The sequence below is a fragment of the Chiloscyllium plagiosum genome, unplaced genomic scaffold (assembly GCF_037043375.1).
Source record: "Chiloscyllium plagiosum isolate Xiang-an unplaced genomic scaffold, Cpla_swu_hap1 HiC_scaffold_38, whole genome shotgun sequence".
In the NCBI taxonomy this organism is placed as follows: Eukaryota; Metazoa; Chordata; class Chondrichthyes; order Orectolobiformes; family Hemiscylliidae; genus Chiloscyllium; species Chiloscyllium plagiosum.
In genome coordinates this window covers 82,700,307-82,719,827 of record NW_028270176.1, presented here as the reverse complement: position 1 = coordinate 82,719,827, position 19,521 = coordinate 82,700,307, and the positions used below count along the sequence as shown (strand labels likewise).

Below are 19,521 nucleotides of genomic sequence, written 5' to 3'. Positions count from 1 at the left end.
TCCTGATGTAGGTCATGTTGCAGGCCCAGAATCGCATTGAATACAGCCCCCATGCCCCACACAAGGTCAACTCGCACAATCCTCTGCTGTCTCTGAATGCAACATTTTACATCATGACTTCCAGGAAAATAATCAATTATTTTCCAAAAACATAACTAATAACGCAAGAAATAGGAATCTGCGCTGTCATTCAATAAGAACATGGCTGATCTACTCCACGGCTCAACTCCACTTTCCTGCTAACCCCTTGCATCCCTCAACTCGCTGAAATGTCACAAACCAATCCACCCGTCTGTAAATACAATCAGTGACCCAACCTCCCCAACTCTCGGGGTTAGGAAATTCTAGTCATTTACTACCTTCTGAAAGAAGACATTTCTTTAAAACTCAGTTTGAAATCGATATTCCTTACTCTGTATCTACATCTCTGAGTTCGAGACTCTGTCCTGATGTGGAATCATATTTTCAATGCCGACCTTGTCAAGCCCCCTCTGTATCTTGTCCATTTTAGTAATGACACCCTCATTCATTTAAACCACAATGAATAATTGCCTCAGCATTTTTGATGTATTCAATGATTCAATACTTTCATCCCAGGAACCAGTCTAATGAACCAACATTTCTGCATCAACATGCTGACGTTATGTTTCAGACACAGAAACACACCACTCCGTTGTAGTGCTCCTTTTTTGGGAGTTCTCTCCATTTAATAACAGCTGCCGTATGGTTGTCAGTGTCGTCCTCAAACTCGAATATGTATTGCACTCAGCTCCCGCCGTCAGGAGCTGAGTGCAGCTCCTGGAAGCAGCTCTTGCCATCGGACTGATATTTTTGGTACTCCAGTAGATACATTTTTTTTCATAAAGATCGATGAGTCCTGACTCTCCGATTTCTAAGTATTTACCAAGTGTCATCCAATGCTCATGCATTATCCATCATACTATGAGCTTCTGTCTTGCGTAAGAACATTTATTTAGTGATATCTTGTGGAAAATCTCTGGAAAGCCTCATGTCTACCAGTCCCCCTTTATCAAGGCCACTAGTTACATTCTCATGGATTTCCAGAAAAACTTTGCATGATTTTACAGGCAAAATCTAGTTCGCCTTTAACAAGACCATACTAACTCTGTGTGAAGCTTTTCTAAATGCCCTGCAGTCCCTTCCTTAATAACAGACTTTCACAGATTCCCAGCAATAATGGTGAGGCTAAGTGGGTCTAGCTTTTAGTCTCGCTCGTTTCTTGAAGACAGGCGCCGCATTGGAGGGTCTCAAGATTCACTGGGTCACTCCTTTCATCCAGAATTATGGAGTATTTCACACAGTGCCACCAGCCACTCTGTGACCACTTCTTTTAAAACCATCTCTGAATTGTTGATGACCTGTTTACCCTTGGTCTTACCTGGTTGAGAAATGTCTTGTTCCGTCTGTTAGAGACAGTTCAAGATCTTCCCTCCTATTACCATTTTGTTTATACCATTGAAATATTTACAGCACCTGCACCTGTGAGGGACGATGTAAAATACTGGTACAAATTATCTGTCTGTTCCCTGTATCCAGTCCTCCAGTCACACCCACCAAATGTCCTCAATAAACTTGCCTGACTTTCTTTATACCAAAGATCACACACAGCTCTCGAACTCCTCTTACATGCATGTAAAAGCTCGTGCTGCTTGTTTTTATATTTCTTGCCAATTTGCTTACATCACATCTTTTCTTCCATTTTCTTCGCTTCCTATATTCATACAGTCATATCGCATACAAACACAATCTTTGGTCCAACTTGTCCATGCAGGCCACGTTTTCCAAACGAAACTATTCCCATCTGCTTGCATTTGGCACATATGCCTCTGAACGGTTCACATTCAAATGTTTGTCCAAATATCTTTCAAATGTTGGATCTGTACTTGCATCTGCCAGGCTTCCTCTGGCAGCTCATTCCATAAACGCATCAGCCTCTGTGTATAAAAAAGTTCTCTCTTCCTCCCATTTAAATTTTCCCTCTTCCACCATAAACCTATGGCTCTATGATTTAATTTTCTTATCCTGTGGAAAAGACCTTGGCTTTTCACCCTGCCCATGCCTCCCCTGATTTTATAAATTTCTATAATGTCACCCCTCAACCTCCTACACTCCTTCTGATATTAACTTCAAGAACAAACATTTAAAGTTCAGCACTGTAAATTTGAAACAATATTAAAAGTGACAGGTAAACAGCACTCAGTTCAAACTTCATACTGTTAGTTGTTTTCTTCTTTATGCTACAATAATAAGGCAGCATGAAAATCTTACTAGTGCCAATAAGCCGGCAAGCACCTGAATTCCTTTGTCTGATGGCAGTAATGATCTCTACCGTGAAAATGTATCCCTGGCCAGATCTATATAATTCCACATGTTCATCATTCTCCCTCCTAGCCTCCGTATGACCTTATGTGGTTGTGACTTCTTTATCTTGCACTCAATAGAGAGAACCCCTTTTCCCCATTCACATCCTAATTTAAATTCATTTTGCATCATCTTCTCCTTCACCACTGCTAAAAGCCTGATTATCTGTTGTCACATCCTCTTTTCCCTGTCACCTACCCCCCACCTCTGGCAAGTGACGAAAATGCCCAGTTTCCAATCACTTTCAGTTCTGAAGAAGTGTCACACTGGACTTGAAATGCTAGCTCTGTCTCTCTGTCTCTGCAGATGCTGGCAGACCTGCTGAGTTTCTCCAGAAATGAATAGGCACAGCACAAATTTTCAATTAAACAAATAACTACGGATATAGGAAATGAAAATGCATAAATTGCTGTCGAAACTGGGAGCTTTGTCGAAGGGTCACTGGACCCGAAAGATGAACTCAGCTTTCACTCCACAAGATGCAGCGAGACCTGCTTAGTTTCTTCTGCAATTTCTGTTTTTGAGCAGTTTACAAAGACGTTTGTCGAATCTGCTCAAACGCCCTGTCCAGCACAGAGCGCTGTACATTGGGAAGGGAACAAAAACGCAAAGTGCACAAGTTCATTGGCTCTGAAACGACATAACGCTGGCATCGCTGACACGACAGAGGTCTTAATCATGGTCAGAGAGAAAAACAGAGGAAAAAAACATTCACGTCAAACACAGCAGATGGTATTACGGGAAAGACAATGATTCAGATTAATATTTTAAAGTACCTGAGTAATTTAACAAATTGGAGGCGTGACATCAGGGCGAGACCCTCAGCAGAATGAGACTATGAAACTGGATGTGTTCGCACGTCACAAACCAGGTTAGGTCACTGAGTACAGGGCTGATGGGTGAATGGGTCTCGGTGTGAACTGGGGGAAAGTCAGTAGAATTGATTTGCAGATATTGCAGCTCACACTGGGTTATCATGTGATGCTGTAGATCACAGCAGCAGCCGCAGCAGAATTGCATTCAATCACAATCCATAACTTTTCTCCCAGGATAATCCATCACTGTACCATGATGATCAAACCGAGTGATGGTTCAGTGCCGAGTTTGAGTGAACATGCCAGAGTCAGAACCATGTGTATCTAAACCTGATGACAACCCATTAAAGCTACCGCACTTGACTGGTTACATTCCAACCAGCAGAACTACCATCTGACAGAGAGCGGGAAATGATCCCAAGACAAAAAGCTAAGATCGAAACTCTGCACTCCTGCCACATTCAGTCATCATTGTCAATGGACTATTAATCAACTTACTGGAGGAGAGGACTCCACAAATATCCCCATCCTAAATAACGGAACAGCCCTGTACATCAGTGCAAAAGACAAGGATGTAGTGTCTGCACCATCCACAGCCAGAAGTGTTGAGTGGATGATCCAACTCACCCTCACCATGATGCTCACAGAATCACAGATGCCAGTCTTAAACCAATTCGATTCGCTGCACGTGACATGAAGAGACAGCTGGACACAGTAGATACGACACAGGCAATGGGCCCTGACACCATTCCTGCAATAGGACTGAAGACCTTTGCTGCACCACAAGCCGTGTCACTGGGAAGCTGTTTCATTCCAGCTCCAACTCTGACATCTGCCTGGCCTCGTGGAAAATTACTCAACTATATCGAGTCCCATAACAAGGGAATGACTACAGTCTGACCAGTTACCACGTTGTTAGTCCCGTCGCGATCGTCACGTTGGTGACAGCTCTTTTTGGCAGAGCAGTCCAGCAGCATAGAAATAACCTGCTCAGTGTGGTTTGCCTTAGGTCCCCATGTGGAGATGGTGCTGTTGTGGAAATCTTACTGGATTACTAATCCAGACCAGACTAATGCTCTGGCAGCTGGTGGAAGTTAACAACAATTAATAAAATATTGAGATGCAAAATCTGGCGTCAGTAACAGTGACCTTGAAGCCAATGTCGATTGTAAACACCAATTTTCTTCCCCAGTGTACTTTCAGGAAGTGAATTTCCCGTGCGTTCCTGGTCTGGCCTAAAAGTGACCCCAGACACACAGACATGTGATAAACTCATCAATGGTCTCTGAATCGGCCAAGCAAGGCTCTCAATTGTATCAAGCTGCTCCCCGTCGTAAAGGATAAACTTGAACAGAACACCCGGCCTCAGCCTCGGCATTAGAAAAGGGAATGGGAAACACAGTCCTGTCATCCTGCAGAGATCTCCTTCCTAACATCTGGGAGCTTGTGACAGCTGTTATAGAGCTTTCCCACAGACTGCACAGAAATATCGGGAAAGGAGGAGGTCTTTAGAAACATTGAGCTTTCTCCATTCTAGTTCATGGTGAAAATTTCCTCAATGCGGTTTTCTCCACACAGTTTTCATAACCCTTAGTATGTTTAAACATCTGGATGTATAAAATAAGAATTACTGTAGTCCCTTCGGTCCATCAATTTTGCTCCTCCATTCAATATACAGGCAGTTCTCCAATCATGTGGGTTTCTTAAAAAAACTATTTGGCTGCAACACGATTCATGAATTGTGCACCTTTCTTTATAAAGTGATCTCCTGTTTACTGTAAGGTGATTCCATTTCCGGCCCCAGCTGAACAGCAAAACCCAGCCTCAGGATCCTCTGTCTGCCAAATGCACCGTCAGTATGTTCAGCTAAAGCAGGAATGTAATCCGCTCTGCAAGCCTTGAAACTGACCCTGTAACTGGGAATTGTTTGCGAGGTTTTAGAAGATTCGTTGCTCAGGTTGAGGTTATAGATATATGAACCTTCCAGCTCAGCGAGCAACCTGCATCCAGAACTAGGAATTGTAGTCGACATTTAGAAGGAACTTTATTTCAAACCAAGGGAAGAATCTTGGGGAGAAATCTTGGGACGGCAGAGTGGCTCAGTGGTTATCATTAGGGACCCGGGTTCAATTTCCGCATTGGGTGACTGTCTGTGTGCAGTTTGCACCTTCTCCCTGTGTCTGCGTGGGTTTCGCCGGGTGTTCCAGTTTCCTCCCACAACAATGTGCTGGTCAGGTGAATTGGTCATGCTAAATTGGCCATAGTGCTCGGTGTGTTACTCAGAGATAAACATAGGGTCGGGGAATGGATCTGTGTGGGTTATTCTTCGGAGGGTGGTGTGGACTTGTTGCGTCGAAGGGCCTGTTTCCATACTGTCGGGAATCTAACCCAACTGGAATCCCGCACTAGAGTCATGTGGTCAGTCAGCTCGCGTGCTCTGGTGAAGACCTTGGCGAAAGGTACAGTGCTGTCGTCAGTAACTGTTTTGTGGAAGTGTTGCATTTACAGCACTATTTCATGACAATATATGGTTTTAAGATTTACATAGACTGTGCTATTGTTTATGTTACGTTGACTATTACTTTTGTTTAGATTTTTCCTGACATTATTGGGCGTTCGCCCCTTACCCTCTTTTTCCCACAGCCCCCATTATTTATATTGCTCTGCTTTCTATAATAATGTTCCACAGGAACACAGCTGCCGCGTTATCAGAGAACAACCTGTAATGATCGCTCGTCCTCGATCTTCACACCATACTCCTGCACTCTTCCCATCCCTTTCCTGTCTAAATTCATTATTTATATTCAGTGCCTTGTCTTCCACAGCCTGATCTGGGAGAGAATTCCCCATGTTCACCAGTCTCTGAGTGCAGACATTTATTCTCATCTGAATGCAGAGTGGCTTGTCTGTATCTAATACTGCGGGCGCCTGTTTGAGACATTCCAGCCAGGGGAATTATCATTCCTGCTTCCATGCTGTCTCCCCCTGTCAGAGTTTTATATATTTCACTCATTTTCGTAAAGCTCATGGAATACAGGCCCAGTCACCCCAAACTCTGTTCCTACAACAAGCCTGTCAACCCAGAGACAAGACTGGTCATCCTTCACTGCTCTCCTTCAATGTCAGGATTGTGCTTTATTTGGTAAGGAGAGGAAAACTGTACACAATACTGCACAATGTTCGAGATGGAGTCTCACCAAGGGCCTGCACAGCTGCAGTAAGACACGCTTACTCTTGTACTCAAATGATGGTCAACGCACCACTTATCTTCTTAACTGTTTGCACCGTCCATAATCAAACAATCAGAGAAGCTTAGATTGTCTACTGTCAGAAAAGCAGTACGATCTACATTAGTCCCACTTTCTTACATGAGATCTGTAGCCATAAATGTTACGATACTTCAAGTACGTTTTAATCATTGTGAGATTACTCATCACAACTTTCCTCTCAGGAAGTTTAATCCAGACCCCAACACCCTCTGGGTGAAAAATAATCCTCATATCTTCTCTAAAACTCAACCCCATCACTTTAAAAGTGTGCTCCCTTGTTCATGTCCCTTTTACTAAAATAAGCAGCTGCTGTCTACCAATCATCTCGATGCCCCTCGTAATCTTATCCTTCTGAATCACGCTCCCCCTCAGCCTTCTCTGCTCCAACGTAAACAACCCGAGCTTATCTAGCCTCTCTCCATAGCTGATATGTTCCATCCCAGGAAACATCCTGGTGAATCTCCTCTGCACCCCCTGCAGTGCAATCACATCCTTCCACAATGTGACTCCCAGAACTCCAGACAGTATTCCATCTGTGGCCGAATCAAAATTTTGTATAACTCTTACAATCTATGTCTCAATGAATATAGGCTATGCTGACAGCCGCGTGTGACTTCTGAACTAGCCTATCACCCTGCCTAGTGACATTCAAGGGTGTGTGGAGATGCATCCTCTCAGCTTCCTCGTGTGCTGTCATCCATTGAGTGCTCCCCTGTCTGGTTCCTTCTTCCAAAGTGCATCACCTCATATTTATCAAGGTTACATTCCATTTGCCATTGATCCACTTATCTGATCATTCCGTTGTTTCTTCCTGTAACATAAAACCTTTCTCATCATTGCCAACCACCCAGACAATCTTTGTGCTAAACACAAACTTACTTAACACACTCTCCCCACCCCCTCCACATTCGCATCTACATCGTTTCTTAGTACCACGAATAATAAGGGATACAGCACTGATCCCTGTGATACGCTGGGGAGATGGTCTCCAATCACACAAACAGCTTTCTACCACCACTCTCTATCTCCTGCCAGTTAGACAACTTGAATATAACTTACTAAGTTACACTTGATAGCGTGAGATTGTACTTTCTTTATTAGTTTCCCATGCGGGGATTTGACAAAGGTTCGACTGAAGAAACATATACGTGACCTCTCCGCAAAAAAATCAATAAAATTTGTTCGGCATGACTTCCCTCTGATATCTTTATGCTGACGATCCCTGATCAAATGTTGCTTCTCGAAATGAAGATGAATTTTCTCCTTCCCTATTTTCTCCAATAGTTTCCTTGACACTGATCTGATACTCACTGATCCACAGTTCCCTGGTCTATCTCCACCCGCACTCCTGTAAAGGCTCCAGTATGACCAGATCCTACTGAAACACGTGAGTCAGTGCTTTTCTTCCCTTGTCTCCAACAGCAGCCTGGGAAACAACTCATCCAGCCCCAGGGATTTGTCCAATTTTAAACCAGCCAAAACCATCATTCCCTGCTCGCATCTTATATCAATCCGTTGAAGATCTTCCCAGTCCATCTTCTTGAACTATCTACCTGCCTCCTCATTCTCCCAAGTAAAACAGATGGGGAGCTGCCATGTCACAATCTATCAATGTTCTCCAGCTTCGCACACAGATTGCCCCCTTGGATTCTAAAGGGCCCTGATTGTTCCCTGGTTATTCTGTTCTGCTTGATGTCCTTGTGGAATATCCTGAAATTCTCGCTAATCTTGCTCACACTTTTCAATGCTCCTATGTTCGTCACTCCCCTCTATGTGACATATTTAAAGTTTAATTTCGATCATCTCTCATTCTCTGAAACTCTACAGAATACAGGCGGAGTCCGCTCATAGGATAATCTTGCCATACAAGGGATTATACTGGAGAATGTCCAGAGAGTGGTGGTAGAAAGCTGTTTGTGTGATTGGAGACCATCTCCCCAGCGTATCACAGGGATCAGTGCTGTATCCCTTAGTATTCATGGTACGAAGAAACGATGTAGATGCGAATGTGAAGGGGGTGGGGAGAGTGTGTTAAGTAAGTTTGTGTTTAGCACAAATATTGTCTGGGTGGTTGGCAGTGATAAGAAAGGTCTTATGTTACAGGAAGAAACAACGTATATGAGATCAGTATGATTTACTTGGATCAGGAAATCAAAGCTGTACACAATACTCCAGGTACAGACTAACCAACATTTTGTGTCACTGGTGCAGAACATCTTTACTCCTAGTCGGAGCAAATTACTTCAGAAGCTGGAATCTGTACTGAAACCAAGACATGTTGGAGATCGCAGTGACTCAGACATCATCCGTGGAGACAGAGCACAGAGCCTTTCATTGCCTTTATTCTGATTCCCTTCAAACAAAGGGAAATTTAAATTTTACCTTCCCCCATTTGCGTATGTTCCCCTAATACAATTTTCTTTTTTGTTTTAGGGCTAACTTACTGTATGAATTCTTTAAAAAATCACCTGATATTCAACTATACCATATCCACTGGTTCTCCATTGTTTATATCGTCAAGCAAAAATTTTGTAAATGTTGCCTTCCCTTTTAAAAATCTAGCATCATTCTCCAGACGTTTGCTATAACTTTCCAAGTGTCCAATATCACATTCTTTATAATAATTTCCAACAGATTCCCCACTGTGAACAATAAGTTAACTGGTCTGTAGTTCACCATTCTCCCTCTTCTTCACTTTGTAAATCCTTGGAATGCACTTATAACATTCCAAACTGAAAACGGAAAAAATGCAGTGATTCGCAATACAACTATTATCTCCATTTCTGCTTTCTATGAAATTCTGGTATGAAGTACATTTGGTCTGTCAGGCTTACCAATACAGTATGTTTTCAAATGCTACCTCGTCACTGATATGAATGATTTTAGTCTTTAGTTACACAAGTCCCATGGCCACTTGATATTTCTGGGAGATTTTCTGGACCTTTCTCCTTGAACAGACATAAAGTAACTATTTAGTTTCCTTATCTTTTTTTTCTGTTCTCCACAATAAATTGTCCTGTCCACACATTCACTGTTACACATTTGACTTTGCTTTTATTTTATTTTCAAATATTGATGGTAGTTTTTCATCAGTCTTTTTGTTTCTGGTTAGTTTGCATTCTTGTTCTCTTTCTAATTTACTTATCAGTTTATTAGTCTTCCTTCATTTCGTCCAAAATGTCAATGAATCCACAATATATGACTCTTTTCTAAGGCACATTCAGTGATCTAATGCAATTCTTAACTTCTTTTATTCATCATCGTTGAATCACCTTTCACTTTTGCGATTTATGCCTTGGAGGGATATATGTATAAAGCAGACTTTACAGAGTTTCGGTAAATAACAGGCATTACCTGTCTTTCATTAATTCATTTAATGTACTTTTCAAATTCACTAAAGCCAACGTTATTCTCATATCTTAATGGCTTGCATGACTCAGGTATATACACGAAATATAAGAAAGAAAACTTTTTTTGTATTTATAAAATACATATAAAATTCAATATATTATGATTACTATTCCCAAAAGCTCCTTTTCAGCAAATGCTTCGATTTGCTCTTCTGATCACACAACACCAACTCCAAAATTGCCTGATCAATAGCTCGTTGCTCAACATACTTTTAAAGCAACCCATCTCATTCACACTCAACATTAACATTCATTTGGGTAAACACCGGTTAGATGTAACTTCAAGCTGTCCATTATTACTGCAGTACCCACAAACCTGTATGTCTACTTTCCTTTTTTATGACATATTTACATTTGTATTGCAGCTTTCACTTTGATACGTAACTCCCATGAACGTTGCTTCTCCTTTCTGTTCCTAAGATCCACCTCACCAGATTCTGTGGAATCTGAGTGACGTGGGCTCTCGGGGGGCTAATAGTAGATGCAGCCGAGATATTTGGCGAGGCATATCTCATCATTTAAATTATCTCACCACAACTTACCTGTTCCTTTCAAGTGTCATTGTGAGATTTTCTCCAGATCTCCAGTTATGCTGGTGAAGTAGAGAAGGGCAATGATCTTTCAACAATGCTGTGTATACACCCAAACAGCTGAGCCTGCTCCAACCTGGGTGGGAACCTTACAGCAGGCTGGTAGAGTGTTGTTGCTGCTGTACCGGATCTTGGTGAGATCACATCTGGAGTGCTGTGCACAGGTTTAATCTCCTCCTTGTGGAAAAGATATTGGAATTACCTCAGCGATTATTCCCTTAACTGGTTTCTGCAATGAAGGTGTTAATCATAAAATCTCTACAGTGTGAAACCAAGCCATTTGACCCATCGGCTCCACACTGATCCGCCGAAGACCATCCCATCCAATTCCACCACTCACCCCACCCAATCTTGTAACCTGGCATTTTCCATAACTTATACACATGGCCTCCACATCCCCGAACATTATGGGTAATTTAGCGTGGCCAATTCACCTAGCACGCACACCTTGAGACTGAGGGAGGAAACTGGAGACTGAAATTGAATCTGAATCTCTGGTGCTGTGAGGTAGCAATGCTAACCACTATGCAACCTAGTGTGGGCAACACAACTTGCCTGCACAGTTCAGTCCTTGAAAAGTGACATTTGAGCATGGAGATTTCATAACTCCCCAAACCTGTCATTGAGCAACAGGAGGAGGACATTGAGGTCTTAAGCGGCTTGGTCAGAAACAGGTACAGGACATTCAGGCCATCAGGACTAATGTCAGAACACCCAGAGGACTTTAAGCCCCTCGTGTGTGTAAAGCCAGAACACAATGATTCCATTTAGTCACTCATGCCTCTTATACAGCAACTGGGGCAGATCTTTTACAGCCTTGTGCCTGTTTCACAGGAATTGTGAAAGGGAACGTAGAGGTTATAGAAAGGGAATGACTTCGAATAACCAGCTTCACTGGGAAATGAAAAGTAGTGAAAAAAAGTTGAGATTGAAGACAAAGTATTGGAATACGTTATGAAGGAAGTAATAACAGGAAATATCCAAAGCCAAATCACAATCCAGCACAGTCAACATAGTTTTATGAAGGATAAATCATGTGTGAGAAACAAAAGCTCACTCACTTTAATAATTTCAGTCCGAGACAAATATCTGAATCCGCCATTGTTTATTTATACACCTATAGGTGGGTGCCCTGTCTCATTACCAGGTAAGGTAATGACAAAATGCACACTAAATCCAACAAACTCTCGAAATTTATACAGTTTGAATCCCCATATTTTTCCTTATTCCATTGTTTGTTCCCTGCTTCGCTTACGTCACTCATTTCCTTAAGACTGATCCCACAACTTCTGTTTATCCTGTTTTGTCCGTGACAAACTCTTATCTCTGACTCCCATAAGGGTGTTTGACGTCAGTCTATTGTAGATTATTGATTAGGCATATCTTTTCTTCTATCAGCATCTATTTCTATCCAGAGGCCACTTTGACCTCTTTGATTAGGGTTTGTTCCTGTGTCCCCGTGTAAGGGGGAAACAGATGCTTTCCTGTTTGCCCATATATCCACCATTGTTCTGTATTCATGTCTCATGCTTTCTTTTTGCTGAATATGTATTTTCTCATTCCTATTCTGTATCAGAATTTATACTTGCAGAAATAACATTAATTCATTTATATCCCACAATTTCCCCTTTTTCTTTTCATTACTATCTGTTATCTTCTGCATTTTTGTCTCTTTTTTTTTTTTTAAACATTGTTCCCAAAATTCGCAAGCATCATTTCAGAGATTTCATCCATCTTAGTCTCACTCATTTCCTTATTATTTATTTGATAAAGTTCCTCTGTCTGATTCCCCTCAGGGGCATTCGTTTCACCAAGGCTGTTTCAATCAGCCTCTGGGTGAGCCCTCGTATATAGGGTATGACACAACAGCCAATGGCCACCAATACCCCGACTACTACTATCAGGGAAGTAAGGATAAAAACCACCACCCCCTTTCTCTGCTAAAATCATATCAAGGGCTATTCTATTTTCCCATGCTATCCTACTTGTCGCATCAAGCTGTTCTGATATTCCTTTAACCGCCTCTCTTGTATCATTTATAAATCGCTGTTGACTATAAAAAATGTAATTTATCCAGTCTACATTTTTATTCATTGTTGCCCACCAAAAGAGAGCTGACTCAAAGCCTGCTGCAATCTGGTTACGAGCCTTGAATTCAGGTACTCCCCTAGGGACTCCTACAGAATCGAGATAAATCCTGTCATCAAAAGAATTATCTAACAGTAATCTCTTACCCCTTCCCTTTGTCCCTACTATCTTTTCCTTCTCAAATGCCAGGGTAAATGGAATTGCCAATTGTACAATTGCGCATATCCCTCTCCAATCCGGAGGTAGGGTGGGTCTCAATATTTTTCCTCCACAGTACCACCACAGATCCGCTCGGGGAACCTTTAATGCTGAGTAGTTCCCTCCCTTCTTCGTTTCGGTAACATTCTTAATCTCTGTACATAATTTCAGCTCCCCCAAATGTCTCGACCGACTCGTACCTCGCCTGTGCACACATGACGTGTGATTTCCAACTGCGGCGGAAAATGTGGGGGGGATCTTTTGCATCTTTCTCCTCCAAGGGAGGGAACATCAGAGATAGGGAGGTACAATTCCTATCATTCCATGCAGTCTCATCCTGATACAGGGCTATCATACATTTCATGCCCTTCCTGCCTCGCTTCCACCCGAGCGGAAAGGGAACCACCTGGGCCACTGGCCTACCGGAGGCACATGCATAGCAATTGCTTTTGTTCAGACTTTTTACAGTATACTTTACCCATTCAACCCAGGCATTTGTATCCCCGTACCCAGTCTCAATCTCGATGGTCTGTTTCAAATCCTTTACCTCTATAATTTTTACTACTGTAGGATCATTGGGAGGAGTGAAAGGTTGTATCTCATTACCCAGTAATTCTACCCATTTTTCCCTGTCCTATGCTAATTCAAAAACAACAGCCCACAAACTCCTTCCTATTTGCTTTCATTTCAATCCCAAATGTTTCATTTAATTGTACCTCATAAGTGCCACCTCCCAAAACCGCTCCGTGCCATGTGGTTTTTCTTATCATTAAATATATGGGGTTACACTTTTTATTGGGACAATCGCGTGCTGGTTGGAAGGGGGCCCGGTGTATTGTGACAAGACCATTATACCAGGTACCATCCCCGAGGCCATCCCCATAGGACTTAAGATGTATCTCTGAGTTGCGGTATTGTCTCTGATTAGCTACATTCCCACAATTTACTAAGCTACATATATCAGTGTCTATTACTTGTGGATTATCAGACTCAGGAACCAATTAATAATACATATGAAAATGATATGTGACAAAATCCTAATACCAAGAGGGCTAGCATCATAACTCTAAGCATTCCCAGTATTCTGATCATTATGCTAAAACACAAAAAGGCTTAATATACAATCTTACAGAAATAATCCCGCGCTCGCATCGCCACTGTATAGTCAATTACTCAAAGTCTCTTTAGTCTGAGTTTCAGCGGGTCTTGCGTTGATTCGGCTGTCCAGACTTCTTCCTCAACTGGAGGGTCCACTGGCCCTTTGATCCGAGTATAATGAGTCCAGCCTTTCTCCACCGTCCTTATTGCCGTTTCGGTAGTCAAAAGAGCCTGGTACGGCCCTTCCCAGTCTGGCTGCAGCTTAGTCTCTGTCCATGATTTTATTAAGACCCAATCTCCTGGCTGGATGGGATGAACAGCAAATTCAAGGGGCGGAGTCTGTGCCAATAGACCCTGTTTTCTGAGGAAAGATAAAGAGGAGGACAAGCCCAGTATATACTTCTTTAAAAACAAATCTTTAGTTTCGGGAATTGGCAATTCTCCCTGTGTTCCCAGATAAGGTAATTCAAATAAGATTTCATAGGGGGATAGTCCCAAATCTTTCCTCCGCCAAGGGACAAGCCCAAAAGGCATCCTTTAAATCTATCACACTAAACCATTTGTGATCATGAGGGATCTTACTTAATAACGTGTAGGGGTTTGGCACTACTGGGTGCCTGACCTGCACTATCCGATTTAATGTTCTCAAATCCTGCACCAATCGATAAGTTCCATCAGATTTCCGTACTGGTAGAATTGGGGTATTATAAGGAGACATACATGGCTCCAACAAACTATCTCTAATCAGTCCCTCAATTACTGGCTGCAGTCCCCGTTTACCTTCTATGGAAATGGGATATTGTCCTTCACAGACAACGTCCTCTTTCCGTTTTAAATTTATTGTAAGGGGAGGGATCTGTAGTTTTCCACGATTCCCTTCTCTAGCCCATACAATAGGGTCTATCTCTCTCTCTGCATCCTCTGTCAATATTGCCAGTTGTACAACTAATTCTTTTTCCTGAATTTCAATCTCCAGTCCTATAAGGATAATTAGGTCTCTCCCCAGTAAATTACTTCCTATATCAGGGATATACAGCAGTTCCCCTGTGATCCTATCCTTAGAACCTTCTATCATCATAGGTTCAAATACTGGAACAGTAAATCCTTCCCCTTTCACCCCCCAAACAGTAATTGACCGTGTAAACATTTCTACTTTCTTTGGTTTAAAATTCGGCGATGACCGTGCTGCCCCGTATCTACTAGGGAGATTACCTCCTCCCTACACGGTCCCACCTTCAAGTTTATCAAGGGTTCCTGGTGGGCCCCCGAGGGCAGGAACCCCTGACACCCCTATTCTTCATCATAATTCATAAGCGGAATTGCCTTTTTCTTCCCTTTGTAGATCAGGATACTCCCGCTTAAAATGCCCTATCTTTCCACAATAATAGCATCCTTCCTGTAGCGACTTCCATCTCTGCCCCTGTCGCTCAAACCCTCTATCAAATGTTCCCCCTTGTCCTCTCCCTCTTTACAAACACTTTCTGTGCCTCTCTCAACAATTCATCTAATGGTTTTTCGCTCCACCCTTCTATCTTCTGTATCTTTCTCTGTATGTCTGGCCATGCTCTTGTCACAAAATGTACTTTCAAAAGACCCTGTGCCACTGGGTCCTCAGGGTTCATTCCAGAGTATTTCCGCATTGAGTCCCTTAATCTTTGCAAGAAAGCTGAGGGAGTCTCATCTTTCTCCTGTCTAATTTCAAAGGCTTTAATCAAATTCTGTGACTTCGGAACTGCCTCCCTTATTCCTTTTAGAATCAGGTCTTTCAATTCCCTCATTTCTTCTCTATGCTCTGGGTTTTGGTTTTCCCACTGGGGGTCTCTGAGGGGAAACTTCACCTCTCCCTGTCCAGCATCCCCATCTCCAATCGGGTGTTCCCTGTCCCATATTTTAATGGCAGTTCCTCGTACAAGTCCCCTTTCCTCCCCAGTAAATAATATATTCAAAATAGACATTAATTCAGCCCAGGTATACAGACTGGGCCCCAAAAATTGAACAATTTGTTCAGACAACCCCACCGGATCCTCAACCAGGACCTCCATTTCCTTTTTAAATGTTCTGACCTCCCCACTGGTGAGGGGGGGCACTTACAAACCCAATCTCTTTGTCCCCTATGGGTACCTCCCAAAGGGGATAAGTCATTACGTTCTTCCCCTTTTTCTTTTTTTTTAAAGAAATATTGCAATATTTCTAGCTCCCCATAACTTCAAACACCAATTCATCAATTTATGCTTGACTAACCTTCAAAGCCTGTTCCTAACTTATAAATATATTTATATATATTTACGTTCATTTCTTCAGTATTTAATAGTCAAAATGCAAAATGCATACAGTTCCCAATTTTGCAATTCACTGTAATTACCCAGTTTTAGTCCTTTAATTTAGATCCAGAATTAGTTTCCTTAAATAGTCCTGACCAATCATTGCTCAATTACAATACTATAAGTCGTAAAATAATCAGAACTTGCCTTAAAAGAATTTGTCTACTCAAGTTTTTTTAAAAAAAAACTTCTAATGCATGAACAATGGCTGAATCCAAGGTCACAGATATTAACCATAGAATTTTGCTTTTACTACAATCTAATGTTGAACTGAAACTTCAACTGTCCTCCATAAATCGCTTTTATGTAAAGATAAAAGAGATTAGTTAGAAACTGATAGTAAGGCAGTCATGATCTGTAAAAAGAACAGGAGTTATCATTCCTTTTTCTTTCTTCATAATCACAATAGAATCCTTAACCTTAAAAGAAATCATGTTAAGTTTCCATAACAAAAATCAGATTCAAAACAGTCCTGGAACTCAAGCTCCAGGGAATAAAACACAAACATTCAATCAATCAACAAACAAATGTTCACTCAAACCAAATCACAAAGGGTTAAACTTCCTACCAGCTGTACAGCTCTTTTCATTCTCTCTCTCTCTCTCTCACACTCTCTCTCTCTCTCTCTCTCTCTCTTTCGCACATTGACATATAAACTCAGATATTCACAAACCCAGTCTTCGTCCGATCTGTACTTTGGCCAGAAGACAGCGGGACGAAGAATGGATTCCTTAGTCCATACAAAGCAACAATATTTAATCATCTTTCTCCCTTGCACAAGTATTATTTTGCCAATTTCCACAACATCCTGCCCAAAGGACTTTCCGGAGGAATGTTGTAAGGGACCCCGCCTCCATTTCCATTGTCTTTTCCTTACTTTGTTTCCCCGGAGGCTTTTTCTTACCCAAAGCGCAAGCCATATTGAGTTCCTTCGTTAGTCCCTTATTAACTACTAAAACTCAATCCCGGCCACCAAGGCAATACTTAAAAGTCAATTTTCTTACCTTGGTCTGTGCACAGAGTTGCCTGGCCCCTTTTGTCACCGTATTTTCTATCGAGCTCCTATCACTGTCTGATTCAGATGTCTCTCTTATAGGATTCACATCAGTCACCCAAGGGAGCGGACCAAACCGGGACACGAGACCGCTCCTCAATGGGGAACGGGACGCGTCTTCCCAGTGTCCAAGGCCAGCCACTCCCCCCGGTGATGGAAGAAAATCCCGGACACGAGCCCCCAATTGTGAGAAACAAAAGCTCACTCACTTTAATAATTTCAGTCCGAGACAAATATCTGAATCCGCCATTGTTTATTTATACACCTATAGGTGGGTGCCCTGTCTCATTACCAGGTAAGGTAATGACAAAATGCACACTAAATCCAACAAACTCTCGAAATTTATACAGTTTGAATCCCCATATTTTTCCTTATTCCATTGTTTGTTCCCTGCTTCGCTTACGTCACTCATTTCCTTAAGACTGATCCCACAACTTCTGTTTATCCTGTTTTGTCCGTGACAAACTCTTATCTCTGACTCCCATAAGGGTGTTTGACGTCAGTCTATTGTAGATTATTGATTAGGCATATCTTTTCTTCTATCAGCATCTATTTCTATCCAGAGGCCACTTTGACCTCTTTGATTAGGGTTTGTTCCTGTGTCCCCGTGTAAGGGGGAAACAGATGCTTTCCTGTTTGCCCATATATCCACCATTGTTCTGTATTCATGTCTCATGCTTTCTTTTTGCTGAATATGTATTTTCTCATTCCTATTCTGTATCAGAATTTATACTTGCAGAAATAACATTAATTCATTTATATCCCACACATGTTTGAATGATTTGACTAACTTTCTTTAATAAAACGTAGCAAGCAAGATGGATAGTGGGGATCCTATAGATGTATTATATTTGGGCTTCCAGACATGAGTGCTTTATGTGCATTGCAAAAGATTAACATGCAAGACAAGAACATATAGGGTTAGGAACAATTTACTTATTAGGGGAGAGGATTAGCTAACCAGTAAAATAAATGATATGGTACCGCTGGTTTTGGACTGGGTTGGACAAGGTCAAAAATCAAATGACACCAGGTTAGAGTCCAATGGGTTTATTTGTAAACACAAGGTTTCATTACGCTGCTCCTTCATCAGGTGTAAGAGAGAGGAATACCTTAAACATAGAAGTTATAAGGAAAAGATCAAAGGGTTGTACGACTCATGCACATAAATTGTCCGCACACCTAAGATGGCTCTTAAGTACTTAATCAGTTAGAATGTAGTTGTGAGTTTGATTGATTAATATGCAAATCGCAGAATTTATTTCAAGTTACTGCCTGGAGACACCTTCGGGTACTATCGATGTAAATGAAGTAACACTTGTGGTCAGACAATGTACTCTAAGCGTGAGGCCTTGTTTGGAATCTGTTTGTGTCTTGATCTGGAGTTAGACTGGTTTTATTTACAAAGTAGGAGTAGCACGTGTGTGTATGTGTGAGAGAGGGGCGTGTCTGTGTGAAGGAGAGAGAGAGAGAGAGAGACACTGCGTGTATGTGAGAGAGAGTGAGGGGGAGTGTGTGTGACTGCGTAAGGGAGAAAGAGAGGCTGTGTACATGTGTACGTGTGACAGAGCGGACTGTGCGTGTGGAATGTGAGAGAGGGTATGTGTGAATGTGTTTGAGAGGTGGATAGGGAGAGTGTGCTTCATTGTATGTCACGGGGAGAGTGAGAATGTGTAATTGTCCCGGCTAAGATACAGACAGATACGGCTGCTCACTTTCCCCACACACACTCACTCCGTGGTTTCAGAGCTTCCCCTCTCTGCAGCCTCTGCTCAATTTGTTGTTGATGTTACAGACCCAGATGCTGTAACGACAGTCCCCATGCTCCATCCAGAGTAGAGTCACCAAATCCTCAGGTCTCCCTGAATGTCTGAGGCAGCTCACAGCACAACCTCCAGCAAACCATCCCCACCAGCTCCACTAATTTTTCAATAACGGGAGACAGTCACAAGCCCCTCAGCTACAAGTTAGATGCCTGGTCCTTTACAATTATACTCAAGGGTCTTCCTCGTGTTACTGACTGCACAATCAACTGAGAGAGACAAACAGAGGCGTTCCGCGGGCAGGCGCATACCAAGTTTCAAACACGTGGGTCAGTGCTGCTGGGACACCCCTGTCCATGAAGCACCACATGGGACACATCGGGAAGTGAACAACAGCCTGATACACACCATTTCAATGTTTGTGAGATTCAGCATGCACGAGGGAGTCAAAAACTAAGGCCAGGGAAAGATACAGAAAAAAAACAACAACAAATAATTTATTAACTGATAACTTGCTGAAAATATGGATAAGG

General features: G+C 42.1%; 1 long non-coding RNA gene across 1 annotated transcript; it reads right to left on the bottom strand.

Moving 5' to 3' along the window:
- Positions 1-11,554: 11,554 nt before the first annotated feature.
- On the bottom strand, positions 11,555-17,986 carry LOC148139713 (uncharacterized). Its single transcript, XR_015753573.1, has 2 exons — positions 17,176-17,986; positions 11,555-14,211 (listed from the first exon to the last, which is right to left on the bottom strand). It is a non-coding gene; the product is annotated as an uncharacterized LOC148139713 (long non-coding RNA).
- Positions 17,987-19,521: the final 1,535 nt, after the last annotated feature.